Genomic DNA, 21,092 nt, shown 5'->3' with positions numbered 1-21,092 from the left:
GATTTACATCTGGCACAAACAGTACATGCCTGGATATAGGCCTTAACATCCACGGACATGTTGGGCCACCACACGTGACGTTTAACAAGGGCAAGTGTTTTCTTAACACCCAAATGCCCGGCAGACTTTGAGTCATGAAGCTGTTGGATGACCTTCAATCGAAGGTTAATGGGTACAAACCATCGACCCTCGGGTTTGTCAGGTGGACTCTCTGCCTGTGAAGGCTCAAGAAGAGAGGACAAGTCCTCCATTACTTCTGCGGCCCCCAGGGCAGCAAGAAAACATTTAGTTGGGAGAATGGTTTCTGGCTCAGAGTCCAGGACGGAAGCAGCCTCGGGGAAGCAGCGGGACAGGGCATCTGCCTTCACGTTTTTGGAACCTGGTTTATAAGTGAGGCGGAAATTGAAGCGGGTGAAAAACAATGCCCACCGGGCTTGTCGGGAGTTGAGTCTTTTGGCACTCTCTAGATACTCCAAATTTTTGTGGTCAGTGTAAACCGTGATGGGATGTTCTGCACCCTCTAGCCAATGTCTCCACTCTTGAAAAGCCAATCTTACTCCCAGAAGCTCTCTATTGCCGATATCATAATTACACTCGGCTGGAGAGAGCTTCCGAGAGAAGAAGGCACAGGGATGTAACCTCTCAGGGTCCCCAGAATACTGTGAGAGAACTGCCCCTACACCGACCTCTGAGGCATCGACCTCGAGAACAAAAGGTCTGGAGGTGTCTGGATGAGTAAGAATTGGTGCCGTGCAAAAGGCCTGTTTCAGCGTCTCAAAGGCTCTGACTGCCTCTCTCGTCCACTTAGAAGGATTAGCTCCCTTCTTAGTGAGGTTGGTGAGAGGTACTACTATCGCAGAAAAATTCTTAATAAACTTGCGGTAGAAGTTGGCAAAGCCTAAGAAACGCTGCAACCCCTTAAGATCCTTAGGCTGAGGCCAATCCAAGACAGCAGAAAGTTTGGATGGGTCCATAGCCAATCCCTTTTCTGAGATAATGTACCCCAGGAAAGGCAACTCCTTCACCTCAAACAGACACTTCTCAAGTTTGGCATAGAGGCGGTTCTCCCTCAGCTTCTGGAAAACCTGACACACGTGTCTCCGATGAGAGACCAGATCCGAAGAGTAGATTAGTATGTCATCTAGATAGACAACAACACATCTATCCAAGAAATCTCTGAGAACATCGTTGATGAACTCCTGGAAGACCGCGGGAGCATTACAGAGACCGAAAGGCATCACGAGATACTCGTAATGCCCGTCTCTGGTATTAAATGCGGTCTTCCATTCGTCACCCTCTCTAATGCGAACTAAATTATAAGCACCCCTTAAATCGAGTTTGGTGAAGACTCGGGCCCCTGCCACCTGAGAAAACAGATCATCAATCAGAGGCAGTGGATACCGATTCTTCACCGTAATCCGATTAAGGGCACGATAATCGATGCAAGGTCTCAAGCCTCCATCCTTCTTCTCCACAAAGAAGAATCCAGCTCCAGCAGGGGAAGTGGATGGACGAATGAAATTCTTCTCAAGGTTCTCTTTAATATACTCCCGCTGAGCCTGAACCTCAGGCCCAGTGAGATTATAAAGATGCCCTCGTGGTGGCATGGTACCTGGCAACAGGTCTATAGGACAATCATATGACCTGTGGGGAGGTAACACATCAGCCCCCTGAGGACTCAACACATCTCCGAAATTATGATACTGCTGTGGTAAAGTACTTAATACTTCCATGGAGGCTAGTGACAGGTCGGGACGAATGCACTTAGTAAGGCATTCCGTACTCCACTGACAAATAAGACCCGAGCGCCAGTCCACTACTGGATTATGGAGCCTTAACCAAGGGAGACCCAAAATCACGGGAGTGGATGGCATGTCAAGGACAAAAAGGCTTAAGGTCTCCCGATGATCAGCCCCCACCGTTACCTGTATTCCCGGAGTCATCCACACTGCACGACCATCTTGAAGAGGGGAACCATCAATCGCGGTCACTGACATGGTGGTTTTCGGCTGGATCAACGGGATGCCAAGTCGACGAACCAAGGTTGAGTCCACAAAATTCCCAGCGGCCCCAGAATCGATTAGTGCTGAAAACTCATGGACCTTGTCTTGCCACCGTAAGGATATGGATACCATCACCCGGCTTGGAGGAGGGATAATAGCACCTAGGGGGTTCTCCTCTTGTTGTGACCTATACCTGGTTGAGGGAAAATAACAGTGGGCACTGATCACCCTGAGAGACCTCCTTTTAAATGCCTGCTGACCAATCCCAGGGTGCCAAGTGTCCACTACCATAGGTGAACAAATTGCCCTGCACCTGAGTACATGGCCTAAGGCAATCACAAGTTGATTAACCCATGGCTGGCTCCCTAATCCACTTTGCTCTTGTGAGTCAGTATATTATGCGCCACTGGTCGACGAAGCGCATAAGAAGCGCGTACTCGCGACCGTGTATCCCTTTGCGAACCTGCCCTCGTGCGTACGCACGGACGCATGATTGACTCAGCGCGAGTATGCGAGCGCGTGGACCCAGATGCGGAAACGGAAGTCGCAGGAGACACCGGAGACAACCCTGGCCGCGGCGTCTTGTCACTCGCCTGGCCACTCTGTCCCCGGGACTCCGACGGTCCTCGCCTCCGATGTCCACGCGAACGCATCCCCGCACTGGCTCGCAAAGGGGTCAGCGCTGGTGCATCAGAGACACGCATAACCTGTCCCGCAACTCCACGAGGACCCCTCTTGGTTCCCCTGGAGTGCAAAGCAGGTGAGGATCTTACATTATGCAAAGGATATTGATCCGGGAGATTGACATAATCATCTCCAAACGAGTTCGATCAAGAACCTGATTATTTTGTGCAATCAGTAAAACAGGGTACAAGCGTCTATGCAAAAATATAAATGGTTTATTATACTATAGTTTAATACAATCAAAAATGAATCAACATAAATTTCAATAATATACAATGATATGCAGTACCCAGAATTCACCACTATATGATGCCAACAAAACAATACTCAACCAACACAAGAATATTATGCAATACAGCTTTAAATCTGTGAGAGATATACAATCAATGGATTATGCGGAAAACTCAATCAAGAAGATGACAGATACGAGCCCTTGCTCCGCCCAAAGAAAAAATGATGGTAGTATTGCACAAAACTTATAAATTATTGGCTTGATGTCAAACTAGGGAATACTAAGATTCCCAACAGAAAGTTTCTCCAATATTATCCCCTTTATTCAGTTATATGCATCGTAACTGAAACAAGAGAGAATACTGATGTGGCAACTAACGATACACGTCCACAAATGAGCGGGTACCTGACTAAGTATCAAGCCAATTAATTTAGATCAATACTACATAAAACAAAATATACATTACCCAAGGGTCAAGTGATGTGCAGAGTCTTGGGGCAGCCAGCTCTCAAGAGTTTTTCCCGATAAACCCAATGATTTTCCAGAGATCTATAATCCAAATGTTTCTTTGTGTTTGTTTGTTTTTTTCCCCCTTTTCTTTTTCTTTGGTAACTGGTTTCTTAACCCAAAACTTATCAGATGAACACGCCCTCCGAGTTTGGAACTTTCCAATCATTGTTGGGTAGGCGTGGGCATTGATAAGGAGCATGACGTCATAATACCACCCAGAATGCACTTTTGCTACTGATGTAGTATTAACTGCTCATATCTAGGTGGCACTGTTGTGTAAGCAATAGGCATCATACCATTAAGGGTTAACTCATATATGCCTGATATTTTTACTACTACACCTCTGACGTCTAGAGGCCTTGTCTCAGGGCCGAGGGACAAACTTTGATACATGCATGTATACTTTGAGGAACATCTAGACAATTCACACTGTGAAATTCATGTTCAGATATGAAAAACAATGAAGTCTCAGAATCTGCAGGTGCGGTGTATCTTCTAACTCTCTAAATGTATAATATATTGTTACTATAACACTAGCTTTTGAGCAGCACAGTGATCTTCTCATGGACTTACTTCGGCCTACATGAAAATCCATACAAAACAGTGAATATAAATCAACATTGCTCTTAAAGGCAATGAATACCCATTATAACTAAAATAAGTAGATATAACTGTTTACACTTATGAAAAAGCACAACACAATACACCATAAAAGCCACATTTAAATTGCCTTTATGTTCAGCCGCTTTCCTCTGGTGGAGTAGAGAAGTCAGGGGCAATCCAGGTAATATTATTTTGTGATAAGAGTCAACCTGTCAGCAATTTTAGTTGAGATGCAGACGCGCTTATCAGTTATTATGCTCCCAGCAGCACTAAATACCCGCTCTGACAAAAACGCTGGCACTAGGGCAGGCCAGCACTTCCAAGGCGTAGAGTGCCAGTTCGTGCCACGTGTCCAGCTAGGACACCCAATAGTTGTAAGGCACAGAGGGATCACGGAAGACGCTGACACGGTCTGCTACGTACTCCTTCACCATCTTTCACTGACACTAGGCCACGCATCAGGGTGAGGGTGCTGGCGAGGTGTCATAAAACTGTCCCAGGCCTTGGAGAGTGTTGCCCTGCCTCTTTTGGAACTGCTGTGTGTTCCCCTCGTCTCGCCTCCTCGGTTGCCCAAGGAACTACGTACTCTGCTACCAGTGTAGTCAGCTGGAAATTTTTGGAGCAATTTTTCCACAAAGATCTCCTGATATTGCACCATTTTGCTAGTCCTCTCCACCACAGGAATGAGAAATGAGAATTTCTCTTTGTAGCGGGGGTCAAGGAGGGTGAATGTGTATAATGTGAGCGTCACGGGAAAGGCAGCATAACATAAAGTCAGCCATGTGTGCCAGAGTCCCAACAGACAAAACTTCACTGTCCTCATCAGGAGGATGACTCTCCTTATCCTCTTCCTCCTCTTCGGCCCATCCACGCTGAACAGATGGAATAGATCTGCTACACTCTGTAGCGGAGGCAACGTCTCCTGCTCCTCCTCCTCATCACCATCATCCAATTCACGCTGAGAAGACGAACTGAGGGTGGTCTGGCTATCACCCTGTGTACTGTCTTCCCCCATTTCCACCTCTTCCACATGTAAAGCATCCACCTTCATTGTGAGCAGCGAGCGTTTCAGTAGACACAGAAGTGGGATGGTTACACTGATAATAGCGGCATTGCCGCTCACATCTGTGTTGATTCCCTAAAGTTGCGTAAAACCTCAGTGGTCAGACATCCATGCCCACTCGTCGCTTGTGAAAAGCGGAAGCTGACTGGAAAGGCGACGACCATGTTGCAGCTGGTATTCCACTACTGCCTTCTGCTGCTCACAAAGCCTGGCCAACATATGGAATGTTGAGTTCCAGCGCGTGCTCACGTCGCAGAACAGTCGGTGAGCTGGCAATTGCAAGCGCTGCTGCAGCATTGCCAGAGCGGCGGCAGCTGTAGATGACTTTTGGAAATTGCACACACGCGACGCACCTTCACCAGTAGCTCAGGCAAATTGGGGTAGGTTTTGAGAAACCGCTGAACCACTAAGTTAAATACGTGGGCTAGGCATGGTATGTGTGGGAGCTTGCCGAGTTCCAAAGCTGCCACCAAGTTACAGCCATTATCAGACACAACCATGCCTGGTTGTAGGTTGAGTGGCAAGAGCCACAGCTCAGTCTGGTCCCTTATACCCTGCCACAGCTCTGCGGCAGTGTGCTGTTTGTCACCTAAGCAAATTAGTTTCAGCATGGCCTGTTGCCGCTGCGGAAAGCATCAGTGTCCACAAGCCTAAATGGCAACGGTTCCAGGGCCAGCAATTTGGAAAGGTGCGCATTTAGTGCTATGGCCTGTGAGTGGCTGGGTATTTTCCCTATCGTTCAAAGATCTGGGGTATGGACCTCTGTACGCTGAAGTAGATGTGCTAGCTGATGGTGTTTGCAAAAGTGCAGGGCGGGAGGCATCCGGGCCTGCGTCTTGGACAGGGGATTGGCCAGCACGTAACACAGGGGAGAGGAGGCAGTGGTGTAACCCGCAGAAATTTATTGTGGACCCAGGCGTTCGGCCCACCTATTAGGGTGCTTTGATGCCATGTGGTGGATCATGCTGGTTGTGGTGAGGTTGAGAGGTTTCATGCCCCTGCTCATTTTGGTACGGCACAGGTTGCAAATGACAATTCTTATCATTCTTTTATCTTTTTTTCCTCAAAAAAGCGCCAGACTGGGGAACACCGACCCCATGGTAAAGGAAAATTGCCACAAGGGGGTCCTCGGGGGCCCAGGTAGCCATGTTAACTAAGGGCTGGGGGAGGTATTTCCACCCCCCTGCTGCTATTGGCCGGATTCCATAGACTGGCCCTTCGCACCTCTGGCTGCGATACGGAGATGCAGGGGAGGCTGGGGGTGGGTGGGTCACCTGGAGGTGACAGGTGCTGAATTAGTCACCACCTGTCTCCCCCGAGGTCAGGCAGGGGACTCCAGTGTTTGGGGTCCCCTACCAGCGCTGCGATTGGCTGGAACAATGCTCCAGCCAATGACAGCGGTACAGCAGCAGATGGAACAGGAAAAATCCTTCTGCATGCAGCCATTCTAGCTGGCGACTGCATGCAGAGAGGACCTGTGCCCCTCTGTGCTGTATATTCTTGCTGGGACTTGCAGTTCATGCAAGACAGCCCAAGAATTTTGGGGAACCGGAGGCTTTTTGCCAGAAAGAATAGGCAGCTTTACCATCTGAGAAGATAAAGAGCCTCATCCACAACTACCACAAAAGACTTTAAGCTGTCATTGATGTTAAAGGAGGCAATACATGGTATTAAGAACTGGGGTATGTAAACTTTTGAGGGTCATTTGAGTAGTTTGTGTTGTGATTATGATTTAAAAAGAGTAAAAACAGTTGTTTGACAATAAATGGCTTCAGCCAACCACTAACCACGAGTGAAAGAAAAGTTTGTGTTATCATTCATATTCTCTGAACAATGATTAAGAAATCATAAATTGTGCAAGGGTATGTAAACTTATGAGCATAACTGTATATGTACAGTACAGACCAAAAGTTTGGACACACCTTCTGATTCAAAGAGTTTTCTTTATTTTCATGACTATGAAAATTGTAGATTCACAATGAAGGCATCAAAACTATGAATTAACACATGTGGAATTATATACATAACAAACAAGTGTGAAACAACTGAAAATATGTCATATTCTAGGTTCTTCAAAGTAGCCACCTATTGCTTTAATTACTGCTTTGCACACTCTTGGCATTCTCTTGATGAGCTTCAAGAGGTAGTCCCCTGAAATGTTTTTTACTTCACAGGTGTGCCCTGTCAAGTTTAATAAGTGGGATTTCTTGCCTTATAAATAGGGTTGGGACCATCAGTTGCGTTGAGGAGAAGTCAGGTGGATACACAGCTGATAGTCCTACTGAATAGACTGTTAGAACTTGTATTATGGCAAGAAAAAAGCAGCTAAGTAAAGAAAAACAAGTGGCCATCATTACTTTAAGAAATGAAGGTCAGTCAGTCAGCCGAAAAATTGGGAAAACTTTGAAAGTAAGGGCTATTTGACCATGAAGGAGAGTGATGGGGTGCTGCGCCAGATGACCTGGCCTCCACAGTCACCGGACCTGAACCCAATCGAGATGGTTTGGGGTGAGCTGGACCGCAGAGTAAAGGCAAAAGGGTCAACAAGTGCTAAGCATCTCTGGGAACTCCTTCAAGACTGTTGGAAGACCATTTCAGGTGACTACCTCTTGAAGCTCATCAAGAGAATGCCAAGAGTGTGCAAAGCAGTAATCAAAGAAAAAGGTGGCTACTTTGAAGAACCTAGAATATGACATATTTTCAGTTGTTTCACACTTGTTTGTTATGTATATAATTCCACATGTGTTAATTCATAGTTTTGATGCCTTCATAGTCATGAAAATAAAGAAAACTCTTTGAATGAGAAGGTGTGTCCAAACTTTTGGTCTGTACTGTATATATATATATATATATATATATATATAAATATCTCTCTCTCTCTCTCTCTCGCTCTATATACAGTATATATATATATTATATGTATAGCATAACATAACATTTTTCCCTAAATGTTAATATTCATTTTCTTATCTTTTTTTTTTATTCTCTTTTTTTTTTCCTTCCCCTAAATCTTATTGGAAATTTATTACAATCCCCCTCACGTGTGAAATCATTACATACACCTCCCTGACACTTTACACACACATAAAAATAAAAATGTACCGGAGAATGTACTCGGCTGAAGAGGCATACGCCGTCCTTGTCTCCAATCCTGAGTCTGCCAGCGAGGAAGAAGAGGACTCCACTTTACTCTACTCCTTTACCCTCTCATCATCATCATCTGCTGATGAGGGACCCTCTAGGAGATGCCCTAGAACAACAGCTGAGGCAGCCCCCCAGAGTGAGCCCATATGGACCCCACCCCCTGATGATTATCAGCCACAAATTCCAAAATTTGTGGGAAACTCTGGAATCCAAATTGACTGCATGGGCTTCACAGAAATGGATTTCAAAAAATCTTTTTTTCAGTTCAGATTTAGTAAATTTTATCGTGGCCCAAACAAATTTATATGCCCCAAGAAGTGACCCCAAGTGCACCCCCGTATGAACATTTTAAGTGGTGGAAAGGGTACTTTTCAGCAAACAGGTGTCTCACAGAAGACAGAAACATTGTCAAAGGATTTTAAAGCACAAAAATGTAAAAATGAAAAATTACTACCAGACCCCAATATTTCACTTTAACAAGGGGTTAAAGGAGAAAATGCACCCCAGTATGTGTTACCCATTTTCTCCCCATTATGGCAACACCCCATATGTGCTTGTAGTTCGCTGTATTGGCGCACAGCAAGCAATCTATAAAATATGGATTTTGCAAGCAGCCCTGAATAGACAGACATGAATTGTAGGTGCTATGTCTCATTTAAAAAATTCCTGAGGTCTCCAGCAATTAAAAACCCCAAAAAGTGACCCCATTTTGGAAAGTGCACCCCTGTACGAACATTTTAAGTTGTGAAAAGGGTACTTTTCAGCAAACAGGTATGTTTTGGTTGGTGAAAAGTGGATATGTAAGCAATGCTGACAAAATTAGAGATATAAGGTGGTAAAACTACAGGGAGCATCAATGATAAAATTATTCCATGGATGAGTGGTAGATTCTAAAACACTCCTTCATGCACAGGCCAGGCTTTTCAGGGTAGGTTTTGCAGTGGTAAATGGTGTCCTTTCTAATCCCCTTTTTTGAACATACTCTGCATCTTTTTTGGGTCCTTCCCTGTCTTGCTGTCTGGGGGACTTCACCTGGGAAATGTTGTCCTGGTACAAAACACCAACTGTAACTTACAGAAGTACTGGGACCCTCTTCTGCTTGGTTTGGAAGAACTAGGGCAATTTTCTACAGTTCCCCCCTGTGAAAGTGGAAAATTTGAGCCTAAAGTCACTTTTGCGTGAAAAAAATTTAATTTCTTATTTTCACTAATTCTATGAAACACCTTTGTGGCCAAAGTGCTCACTACATGCCTTGAAATATTCCTTGAGTGGTGTAGTTTCCAGAATGGGGTCACTTTTTGGGATTTTTTTTACTGTAGTGGTGCATCAGACAGTCTTCAATTGCAACATGGCGCATGAAAATTATTCCTGTAAAAACTGCCCTCCATATGTTGCTGATTGCCCTCTGTCTATACAGCAGTTCACGACCACAAGTGAAGTGTTTCTATAAACTGCAGAATCAGGGTAATAAATATTGACTTTTGTTTAGCTGTTAACCCTTTCTGTGTTACAGGAAAATATGGATAAAAATTTTAAATCTACCAAAAAAAGCTATGTTTTTTATTTATTCTTGTGGAACACCCAAAGGGTTAACAAAGTTTTTAATAACTTAAGTGGTGTAGTTTCTGAAATGGGGTTATTTATTGGCAATTTCTATGATGTAAACCCGTAAAAGTGACTTAATAACTGAATTGGTCCTTTCAAAAAATGGGTTTTTGAAAGTTTCAGGAAAATCTAAAAATTGCATCTAAATTTCAAAGCCCTCTAACATCCTAAACAAGAAAGTGACATTTACAAAATGATGCCATCATAAAGTAGACATATGGGGAATGTTAAGTAATAAATATTTTATGAGGTATCACTTTCTTGTTTTAAAAGCAGAGAAATTGAAATTTAGAAAATTGCTAATTTTTCTATTTTTTTTGTAAATTTGGGATTTTTCATAAATAAAGATGAAATATATTGACTCAAATTTATGACTGTCATGAAGTACAATGTGTCACAAGAAAACAATCTCAGAATGGCTTGGATAAGTAAAAGCGTTCCAAAGTTATTGCCACATAAATGCAAAAGAGGGCCTGAGCAGAAAGGTGAAAAATGGCCTGGGGTAGAATGGGTTAAATAGCTGAACTATAAAAATTGATTTATGTTTATGTTCTGCTAATCTGAACACCAACAGTTGGTCGGGCAATCTCCAGCTTTCAATTATAGCTTCCACTGCCTCATGTGTTTTCTAAACAATATTTTGAGGTTCTGAAACCATTATCATTTACTCTAAATATATTTTGTCTCTTGACAACAGGTTCGTATGTACTTAGTGCACCAACACTTAACTACAACAGATTCTAATAAGTACCTGTATATATTGCAAGAAAAGTCTATATTAAGTAGTTTTAAATAACTAATAAATGGTTAGCCATAGATAGATATGTAAGTGGGTCCACACACATGCATAGACAGGAAAAATTAGAACAGGTTGTTACATTGTTATATCGGTTCCGTCTACACTCACCTAAAGAATTATTAGGAACACCATACTAATACGGTGTTGGACCCCCTTTTGCCTTCAGAACTGCCTTAATTCTGCGTGGCATTGATTCAACAAGGTGCTGATAGCATTCTTTAGAAATGTTGGCCCATATTGATAGGATAGCATCTTGCAGTTGATGGAGATTTAAGAGATGCACATCCAGGGCACGAAGCACCCGTTCCACCACATCCCAAAGATGCTCTATTGGGTTGAGATCTGGTGACTGTGGGGGCCATTTTAGTACAGTGAACTCATTGTCATGTTCAAGAAACCAATTTGAAATGATTCGAGCTTTGTGACATGGTGCATTATCCTGCTGGAAGTAGCCATCAGAGGATGGATAGAAACATAGAAACATAGAATGTGTCGGCAGATAAGAACCATTTGGCCCATCTAGTCTGCCCAATATATCTGAATCCTATTAATAGTCCCTGGCCCTATCTTATATGAAGGATAGCCTTATGCCTATCCCATGCATGCTTAAACTCCTTCACTGTATTTGCAGCTACCACTTCTGCAGGAAGGCTATTCCATGCATCCACTACTCTCTCAGTAAAGTAATACTTCCTTATATTACTTTTAAACCTTTGCCCCTCTAATTTAAAACTGTGTCCTCTTGTGGTAGTTTTTCTTCTTTTAAATATGCTCTCCTCCTTTACCGAGTTGATTCCCTTTATGTATTTAAAAGTTTCTATCATATCCCCTCTGTCTCTTCTTTCTTCCAAGCTATACATATTAAGGTCCTTTAACCTTTCCTGGTAAGTTTTATCCTGCAATCCATGTACTAGTTTAGTAGCTCTTCTCTGAACTCTCTCTAGAGTATCTATATCCTTCTGGAGATATGGCCTCCAGTACTGCGCACAATACTCCAAGTGAGGTCTCACCAGTGTTCTGTACAGCGGCATAAGCACTTCACTCTTTCTACTGCTTATACCTCTCCCTATAAGTCCAAGCATTCTGCTGGCATTTCGTGCTGCCCTATTACATTGTCTTCCCACCTTTAAGTCTTCTGAAATAATTACTCCTAAATCCCTTTCCTCAGATACTGAGGTCAGGACTGTGTCAAATATTCTATATTCTGCCCTTGGGTTTTTACGCCCCAGGTGCATTATCTTGCACTTATCCACATTAAATTTCAGTTGCCAGAGTTCTGACCATTCTTCTAGTTTTCCTAAATCCTTTTCCATTTGGCGTTTCCCTCCAGGAACATCAACCCTGTTACATATCTTTGTGTCATCAGCAAAAAGACAAACCTTACCATCGAGGCCTTTTGCAATATCACTTATGAAGATATTAAACAAAATTGGTCCCAGTACAGATCCCTGTGGAACCCCACAATCCTATCCTTTAATAGGGTTTCCATTAATTTGCCTACTATGGAAAACATACAGTATGCATGGATACATGTTCTCATTCTGTTTACGCCAAATTCAGACTCTACCATTTGAATGTCTCAACAGAAATCGAGACTCATCAGACCAGGCAACATTTTTCCAGTCTTCAACAGTCCAATTTTGGTGAGCTCGTGCAAATTGTAGCCTCTTTTTCCTATTTGTAGTGGAGAAGAGTGGTACCCGGTGGGGTCTTCTGCTGTTGTAGCCCATCTGCCTCAAGGTTGTGTGTGTTGTGGCTTCACAAATGCTTTGCTGCATACCTCGAGTGGTTATTTCAGTCAACGTTGCTCTTCTATCAGCTTGAATCAGTCGGCCCATTCTCCTCTGACCTCTAGCATCCACAAGGCATTTTTGCCCACAGGACTGCCGCATACTGTATGTTTTTCCCTTTTCACACTATTCTTTGTAAACCCTAGAAATGGTTGTGCGTGAAAATCCCAGTAACTGAGCAGATTGTGAAATACTCCCCGTCTGGGACCAACAACCATGCCACGCTCAAAATTGCTTAAATCACCTTTCTTTCCCATTCTGACATTCAGTTTGGAGTTCAGGAGATTGTCTTGACCAGGACCACCCCCCTAAATGCATTGAAGCAACTGCCATGTGATTAGTTGACTAGATAATTGCATTAATGAGAAATAGAACAGGTGTTCCTAATAATTCTTTAGGTGAGTGTATATTATTATTGTAATGAATTGTTTTTAACTTCTCTTTTCTTAACTTTTATTAATTATAATCTGTATTTCTGATAGTATTATCTTATTATTAGATCCTTTATATCATTTAATCTATATAACCTCTGCCTGGAGTTTTTCTTTTGTTGCTATTGTTATTTATTCCATAGCTCTATAGGCACACAGTTACATCATATTACTCGCCACAAAAGGCTATCCATATTTTGTGTAGGGTGAGCTTCTGTATATAGATTGAATAATATTATATACATTGACAGTGTGTTTACTCTATGTCCAGGTTACAAAGTTTATCAATATGAAATGATGTAATGCTTCATTTAGCTGTCATATATACTCTTTACATTTTCATTAGATCTACAGTACCTGCCAAAAATCCAAGACCACATATTCAATATAAATGCATCTTTTATTTCATCATAAAATGTAATGGAGACAAAAAATTACAAAAATGCAGTATATACTTATACAATATAGACAGACCCCACCTCCCAAAGCCCAGGTCTAGTAAAATCCCACCCAACACAAAAATTAGTGGGTTGCACATAATCCAAATGGTAATCTCATAATAAGTTTAACCAAGACAAGGTATATGTAAGCTGTAACCCAATACACATAAATCCTAAGGGTGGCTAGCAAGTCATCATACCTGTATAAGAGCCATACCAACATGCTGCAAGACCATCACATTGTATAATAAATTACAGCATAATATAAGGTGCTAAATACCAACTGAGTATATATACAGTTAACGAAATGATGGAACAAGCATAATAAAGTACAGGGGGTGAGAAACCCCGACGTACGTTTCGTCTTGCTTTCTCCTAGTCTAATACATTTATTTACCATTTGTATCACATTCACTCAGAGACCATGATAAAGCCTATTGTCTGCATGTTCTATTCTAGATTATTTTTTAACATTTCTTTAGTAATTTCTGCTTTTATAATTTCTTATTCTATACATGATGAAAATCTTATACTCAATAAACCAATAATTTTATTCAGCAGGTGTGGACGCACTGTGTCACTTGAACAGATTTGGCTTGGGGCTACTCCCAAGGGCATTATCTAAGAGCCCCCTTCCCCAGTCTTCATCCTTTAAGTCATATATGGATTGCAGGGAAACCGCCAGGCCGCTACCTCCAGGAGTAGTCTCTATTCAAGTGAGTCAAGAGACCCCTTTGCAGAACTGTAGTCAGGGACAGGCCAATGTCAGGGCAGGCAGAGTTTGTGCAATCCAAGAAACAGTCCAAGGTCAGGGTGTGCAGCACAGGGTCAGAAATGAGATGAGGAAGAGGTCAGGTCAGACAGTAAAGGGTCAAATTTGGGAAACAATCAGAAGTCATTACACCAGCAGATGAAAGTAAGACAGCACACCTGTGCAGAAACCTTTTGAACTAGAAACTATTGTTCAGACACCGTCCAAAAGAAGCTATCTACTTGAAATAAATTACATTGTATCGGAAAAGACTTCAAGTGTGTACAGTCGTGGCCAAAAGTTTTGAGAATTACATAAATATTGGAAATTGGAAAAGTTGCTGCTTAAAGTTTTTATAATAGCAATTTGCATATACTCCAGAATGTTATGAAGAGTGATCAGATGAATTGCATAGTCCTTCTTTACCATGAAAATTTACTTAATCCCAAAAAAAACTTTCCACTGCATTTCATTGCTGTCATTAAAGGACATGCTGAGATCATTTCAGTAATCGTCTTGTTAACTCAGGTGAGAATGTTGACGAGCACAAGGCTGGAGATCATTGTGTCAGGCTGATTGGGTTAAAATGGCAGACTTGACATGTTAAAAGGAGGGTGATGCTTGAAATCATTGTTCTTCCATTGTTAACCATGGTGACCTGCAAAGAAACGCGTGCAGCCATCATTGCGTTGCATAAAAATGTCTTCACAGGCAAGGATGTTGTGGCTACTAAGATTGCACCTCAATCAACAATTTATAGGATCATCAAGAACTTCAAGGAAAGAGGTTCAATTCTTGTTAAGAAGGCTTCAGGGCGTCCAAGAAAGTCCAGCAAGTGCCAGGATCGTCTCCTAAAAAGGATTCAGCTGCGGGATCGGAGTGCCACCAGTGCAGAGCTTGCTCAGGAATGGCAGCAGGCAGGCTGAGCGCATCTGCACGCACAGTGAGGCGAAGACTTTTGAAAGATGGCCTGGTGTCAAGAAGGGCAGCAAAGAAGCCACTTCTCGCCACTTCTCGCCAAAAAAAACATCAGGGACAGATTGATCTTCTGCAGAAAGTATGGTGAATGGACTGCTGAGGACTGGGGCAAAGTCATATTCTCCGATGAAGCCTCTTTCCGATTGTTTGGGGCATCTGGAAAAAGGCTTGTCCGGAGAAGAAAAGGTGAGCGCTACCATCAGTCCTGTGTCATGCCAACAGTAAAGCATCCTGAGACCATTCATGTGTGGAGTTGCTTCTCATCCAAGGGAGTGGGCTCACTCACAATTTTGACCAAAAACACAGCCATGAATAAAGAATGGTACCAAAACACCCTCCAACAGCAACTTCTTCCAACAATCCAACAACAGTTTGGTGAAGAACAATGCATTTTCTAGCACGATGGAGCACCGTTCCATAAAGTAAAAGTGATAACTAAGTGGCTCGGGGACCAAAATGTTGACATTTTGGGTCCATGGCCTGGAAACTCCCCAGATCTTAATCCCATTGAGAACTTGTGGTCAATCCTCAAGAGGCGGGTGGACAAACAAAAACCCACTAATTCTGACAAACTCCAAGAAGTGATTATGAAAGAATGGGTTTGTATCAGTCAGGAATTGGCCCAGAAGTTGATTGAGAGCAAGCCCAGTCGAATTGCAGAGGTCTTGAAAAAGAAGGGCCAACACTGCAAATACTGACAATACTTTGCATAAATGTCATGTAATTGTCGATAAAAGCCTTTGAAACGTATGAAGTGCGTGTAATTATATTTCACTACATCACAGAAACAACTAATATTTGTGTCATTCTCAAAACTTTTGGCCACGACTGTAGATAGTATAGAGTGCCAGCGTTACGCCACAACAGTGTCGGATCGTTGTTGGAGATGTCTTACGGAGGAGGGCACGATGATCCACGTTTGGTGGCATTGTAGCAGCTTGCGCCCTTTCTGGAACTTTGTGCATAAAACAATGAAGGAAATCATGGGCGTCCCCATTCAGAATTCCCCAGATGCCTTACTGCTGTTCGACTGTGTCCTGGATGTCCCAGCATATAAGAAATCCCTCTTAAAATATATGGTGCAAGCGGCGAATGCGGTGATTCCTAGGCATTGGAAATCCACCTCTCCTCCCTCAACTGAGGAGTGGTTTGATGAAATCACCCTATATTAAAGATTGGAAGACCTCATCAGTATTACGCCCTCAGACACCTCACGATATGTGAAAATGTGGGGCCCCTGGGAAGCCTTCCGTTCCTCGAACTTATTTCGGAATGCACAGGTCCCCATGGTCAATTGCAGCCTTCTTTCCATCTCCCTCCTTCCCTCTCCCTTCTCCCATTGTCTATTGTCTTATTTGTATGTCTCTTCTGGTTAGGCCTCATGCACACAACCACTGTTTGCTTCCGCGTCCGTTCTGCCGATTTTAGCGTTTCAGGTGCGGACCCATTCATTTCTATGGAGCTGTTGAAAATGCGGATAGTGCACTTTTTGCCATCCGCGTCCGTGATCCGTGGTTCCAGTCCGACGAAAAAAAATATAACCTGTCCTATTATTTACGCGGAAAACGGTTTGCGGACCCATTCAAGTCAATGGGACCGCTAAAAAATGCGGAGGCACAAAAGATTGTCATCCGCGTCCGTGCGTCCGCGTCCGTTTTATTCCTAACATTTGCATGGCAGACATGTCTTAGACTTTTTTTTACATTCCTTTATGTTTGGTGGTCCTTCAAAAATAAAGGAAGACACACGGAAACAAAATCGGAAACGGATCACAGAACAACGGAACCCCATTTTGTGGAACGGAACACAACAACGGTCATGTGCATGAGGCCTTAATATCATGTCCACTTAGGCTGGGTTCAGACCTGAGCGTATTTGATATGCGCGTTTAACGCGCGTTTTTGACGCGCGTTTTTATGCGCGTTTTTTGCAATAGTAAACGCGCGTTTGACGCGCGTTTGTGTGATTGACTGCAGTGTCCTATGGCCACAAACGCGCGTCAAAACGCCCCAAAGAAGCTCAAGAACTTGTTTGAGCGTAGGGCGTTTTTCAGCGCGTTCAAACGCGCTGTAAAACGCTCAAGTGAGAACCAGGGCCATAGGGAAGCATTGGTTTTCATGTGTTGAGCGTTTTACAGCGAGTTTGAACGCGCTGTAAAACGCTCAAGTGTGAACCCAGCCTTAGGGCATTTAACTCCATGTTGTTTCATGATTCATATCGTTCGATACCGGGTTGTATATACCCTTTACAACTTTATAAGTACCATAACAGAAGTGTTCATGTCACATGACTTTGAAACTGTTCTAATGTGTTATGTTGGAAAATCTTAATAAAACCTAAATGAGAAAAAAAAAAATATATAAAAAAATAAACATATTACCACATCAGAAAAAGTGTGAGCTATTAAAATATAAAAAAATATTTCCGCTCTGGTGAAGGCCGTAAAAGAAAAAAAATCAAAACCGCGCAATTTGCCATTTTTAGTCACCTTGTCCCCCAAAAGATGTCACTGGATGTGAGAGGTATGTGGTGCTGTATTCTCCTATATGTAGTGCTGGCTCACTACTGTGACCTGCGTCTCATCGTCTCCAAGTCCTTTTTCAAATTATATGCATTTTAAATTTGGCTACAATTTTTTTTTATTTATAGAGCCAATAGCTCCTGGTTATTTTTTTTTTAGTCTGGAGCACTGCATGTCCTCAGCTCTATACATCAAATCCCGGTGACAGGTTCCCTTTAAATCAAAAAAGAAAAACCTGAATTATGCCTATTTTACACGGTCAGTATTTGTAAAGGTACCTTTACACTAGCTGATTATCATGTAAATTATCGTTAAATCGACAATCGGTAGATTTCTTGTTGGTTCGATAGATTGTGTGGGCATAATCATCATCGTTGTTGGATTTAACGATTTCATATGTGTAATCAGGATTAGGGCTTGTTCACATCACCGTTATGGATTCCGTCATTGTTTTCCGTTATAACATGGTTATAACGGAAAATAACGGAATCCATAAGACGGAAGTCAAAACGGAAGCCTTTAAGAGGCATTCTGTTTTGATCCTTCATAATACAAGTCTATGGGCAGCAGAACGGATACGTCCTGGTTTCCATTATGCAAGTCTGTCCACAACAGCATGCAACCGTCTGTTTTACAAATGATGGAATATGCGATCTTGCAAACTGGCGTACAAATACTGACTGTGTGAAACAGGCCTTTTTAAGGGATAATAAATGTTGCAAATACAACTGTGTTTTTTACTCCAAAACAAAAGGCGAGCGTATTCTGTTCTGTGTTTTTGACCTGCACCTGGTTTTGGCTCAAAATCACTAATGAAAATAACTGACCAAACACTGATAAAACACTGAGGTAAACGTACTAAGATCGCCTTTTATTGGAGTAAAACAAAAAAAACTGATGTATTGGCAAAGTCCGTCTTTAATTTGCACCTCATTTATTATCCTTTCATAAGGCAATTTTTGTAATGGTAGTCTTTGGTGTCACACTGCGACATGCGACCGGCTGCGACACAACTATCGCAGAAAAATACATCTTGGATGGTGTCACAGTGGCAGCATGTCGCAGTGCGAAACCATAGACTATCAGTATAAAAATTGTCACGCGACATTGGTGCGACAAAATGTCGTTGTGTACCCCTAGCCTAAGGCCTCATGCACACGACAGTATTTTTTCACGGTCCGCAAAACGGAGTTCCGTTGTTCCGTGATCCGTTTCCGTTTTTGTTTCCGTGTGTCTTCCTTGATTTTTGGAGGATCACCAGACATGAAGTAAAAAGTCGTTTTGGTGTCCGCCTGGCCGTGCGGAGCCAAACGGATCCATCCAGACTTACAATGCAAGTCAATGGGGACGGATCCGATTGACGTTGACACAATATGGTGCAATTGCAAACAGATCCGTCCCCCATTGACTTTCAATGTAAAGTCAGGAGTCCCTATTAATATACCATCGGATCGGAGTTTACTCAGATCCGACAGTATATTCTAACACAGAGTACGGCACCTGAGGGGTTAATTGTGCGTATCATAGCCCCCTGTAAGAGATCGGGTGCTGCCAGGCAGCATGGGGCAATTATGTACACAGTTCTTAATATATTCTAACTTGAAGCGTCCCAATCACCATGGGAACGCCTCTGTGTTAGAATATACTGTCGGATCTGAGTTTTCAGGATGTGAAAACTCATATCTGAAAAAGCTCTATGCAGACGGATCTGCAGATCCGTCTGTGCGAAAGTAGCCTACGGACACGGATCACGGACGCGGATGACAATCTTGTGTGCATCCGTGTTTTTTCACGGACCCATTGACTTGAATGGGTCCACGAACCGTTGTCCGTCAAAAAAATAGGACAGGTCTTATTTTTTTGACGGACAGGAAACACGGATCACGGACGCGGATAAACAACGGTGCATTTCCTGAGTTTTCAACGGACCCATTGAAAGTCAATGGGTCCGCAGAAAATGACGGAAAACGGAACAACGGACACGGATGCACACAACGGTCGTGTGCATGAGGCCTAAGTCTGACATCTAGTGGTCTTTTTCTTGTAAGGTCACATGCACACAACAGTATGTATTTTGCAGTCCGCAAAAAACTGATCCGCAAAAAATACGGATGTCTTCCGTGTGCATTCTGTATTTTGTGGAACGGAACAGCTGGCCCCTAATAGAACAGTCCTATCCTTGTCTGTAATGCGGACAATAATAGGACGTGATCAATTTTTTTACAGAACGGAAATATGGACATACGGAAACGGAATGCATATGGAGTAACTTCAGGTTTTTTTGTGGACCTGCAAAAAACCCGGAACAGACAGAAAACGAAAGAAAAAACGTTCGTGTGCATGAGGCCTAAGGGCTCATCCACACAACCACGTGAAGCCCGTGCCCGTGCTGTGGACCGCAAATTGTGGCGCATGGAGTTCGCAGACCCATTCACTTGATCCTCGATCCTTCCGTTCCACAAAAAGATAGAGCAAGTTCTGCGTTTTTTTCTGCGTAGGTGCAATCAGTTTTTATGTGGAAAAAAAGCCTGAAGACTAACAATCTACATCTCATCTCAACCATCAATGAAAAACAGATTGCATCCGGATGCCTTAAGTTTTTCAGACAAGCCCCTTTCACTTCTATGGATCCAGGGCTACGTGAAAACGCAGAATATAGAACATGCTGCGATTATTCCTGAACACAGAAATGATGCAGCAAAACTGTGCACATAACCATTGAAATGAATCAGTTCACTACACGCAACGCATCCGGTCAGAAAACTCGCTTGTGTGAAAGAGGCCTAAAAAGGAACATATCCTTGCAAATCTGTGTGGATGGCTAACCTCTGACACTCCAGCTGTGGTGAAACTACAACTCCCAGCATGCTCCATTCATTTCAGTTCTGAGAACAGCCAAGCAAGTGTGCATCTTGGGAGTTGTAGTTTCAGCACAGCTGGAGTGCCGGAGGTTAGCCATCACAGCCATATAACCTCCTTCACACAATTTTTCAGTTAATATCTCTCCATAGCGTTTTTTGTACCAAAAAAAATAAAGAATACAAAACAAAAAAGACGGATCAAAAAGAACAAAAAGCATTAGATTTCATTCTTCCAAAAAAATTTGAGAGTTATTTGGGCTTGTAAAAACCTTGTTGAAAGGGTTTTGTGATCACAAAATATCCCACAATGTTGGATTTTTTTGATAATTTAAATCCCCCCCAGTTAAGGGTTAAAATTAGGTGCAGCAAGCTAGATTCACCTGAGCCTAATAATTGCATAATTACGTTGTATTGCTTTATATCTTCAGGTTGTGAACTGGAAGTGTTCAGTGTATTCAGCATGGGGAGCTGGAGGGTGTTGGTTCTGTTGCTTTCCTGGGTCACTTATCTTACAGGACAAAATGGTAAGTGGTCTTGTACTGTATGTGAAATGTAGTGTGTTGGGTGTGACCACACGGCATGGTCATGTCGCTGTTGTGCGCTGTGCAGCAGCATGGGCTGCAGCAGGCTCTAATTGGGTTTTATGGCCATTGCCGTTTTTGCAGTCTGCATTTTGT

At 42.8% G+C, this 21,092-nt stretch overlaps 1 protein-coding gene across 1 annotated transcript in view; it reads left to right on the top strand.

Annotated features, from left to right (window-relative positions):
• The first annotated feature begins 20,877 nt into the window (after positions 1-20,877).
• LOC120988922 (zona pellucida sperm-binding protein 3-like) overlaps positions 20,878-21,092 on the top strand; it is a 33,131-nt gene continuing 32,916 nt past the window's right edge. The window contains exon 1 of the mRNA XM_040416707.1: positions 20,878-20,939. The gene's annotated coding sequence lies outside the window, so the exon portion shown is untranslated. The remainder of the gene's footprint in view (positions 20,940-21,092) is intronic.

The sequence above is a fragment of the Bufo bufo genome, chromosome 2 (genome assembly GCF_905171765.1).
Source record: "Bufo bufo chromosome 2, aBufBuf1.1, whole genome shotgun sequence".
In the NCBI taxonomy this organism is placed as follows: domain Eukaryota; kingdom Metazoa; phylum Chordata; class Amphibia; order Anura; family Bufonidae; genus Bufo; species Bufo bufo.
The sequence above is the reverse complement of the archived record's forward strand: the minus strand, read 5'-3'. Positions and strand labels throughout refer to the sequence as shown.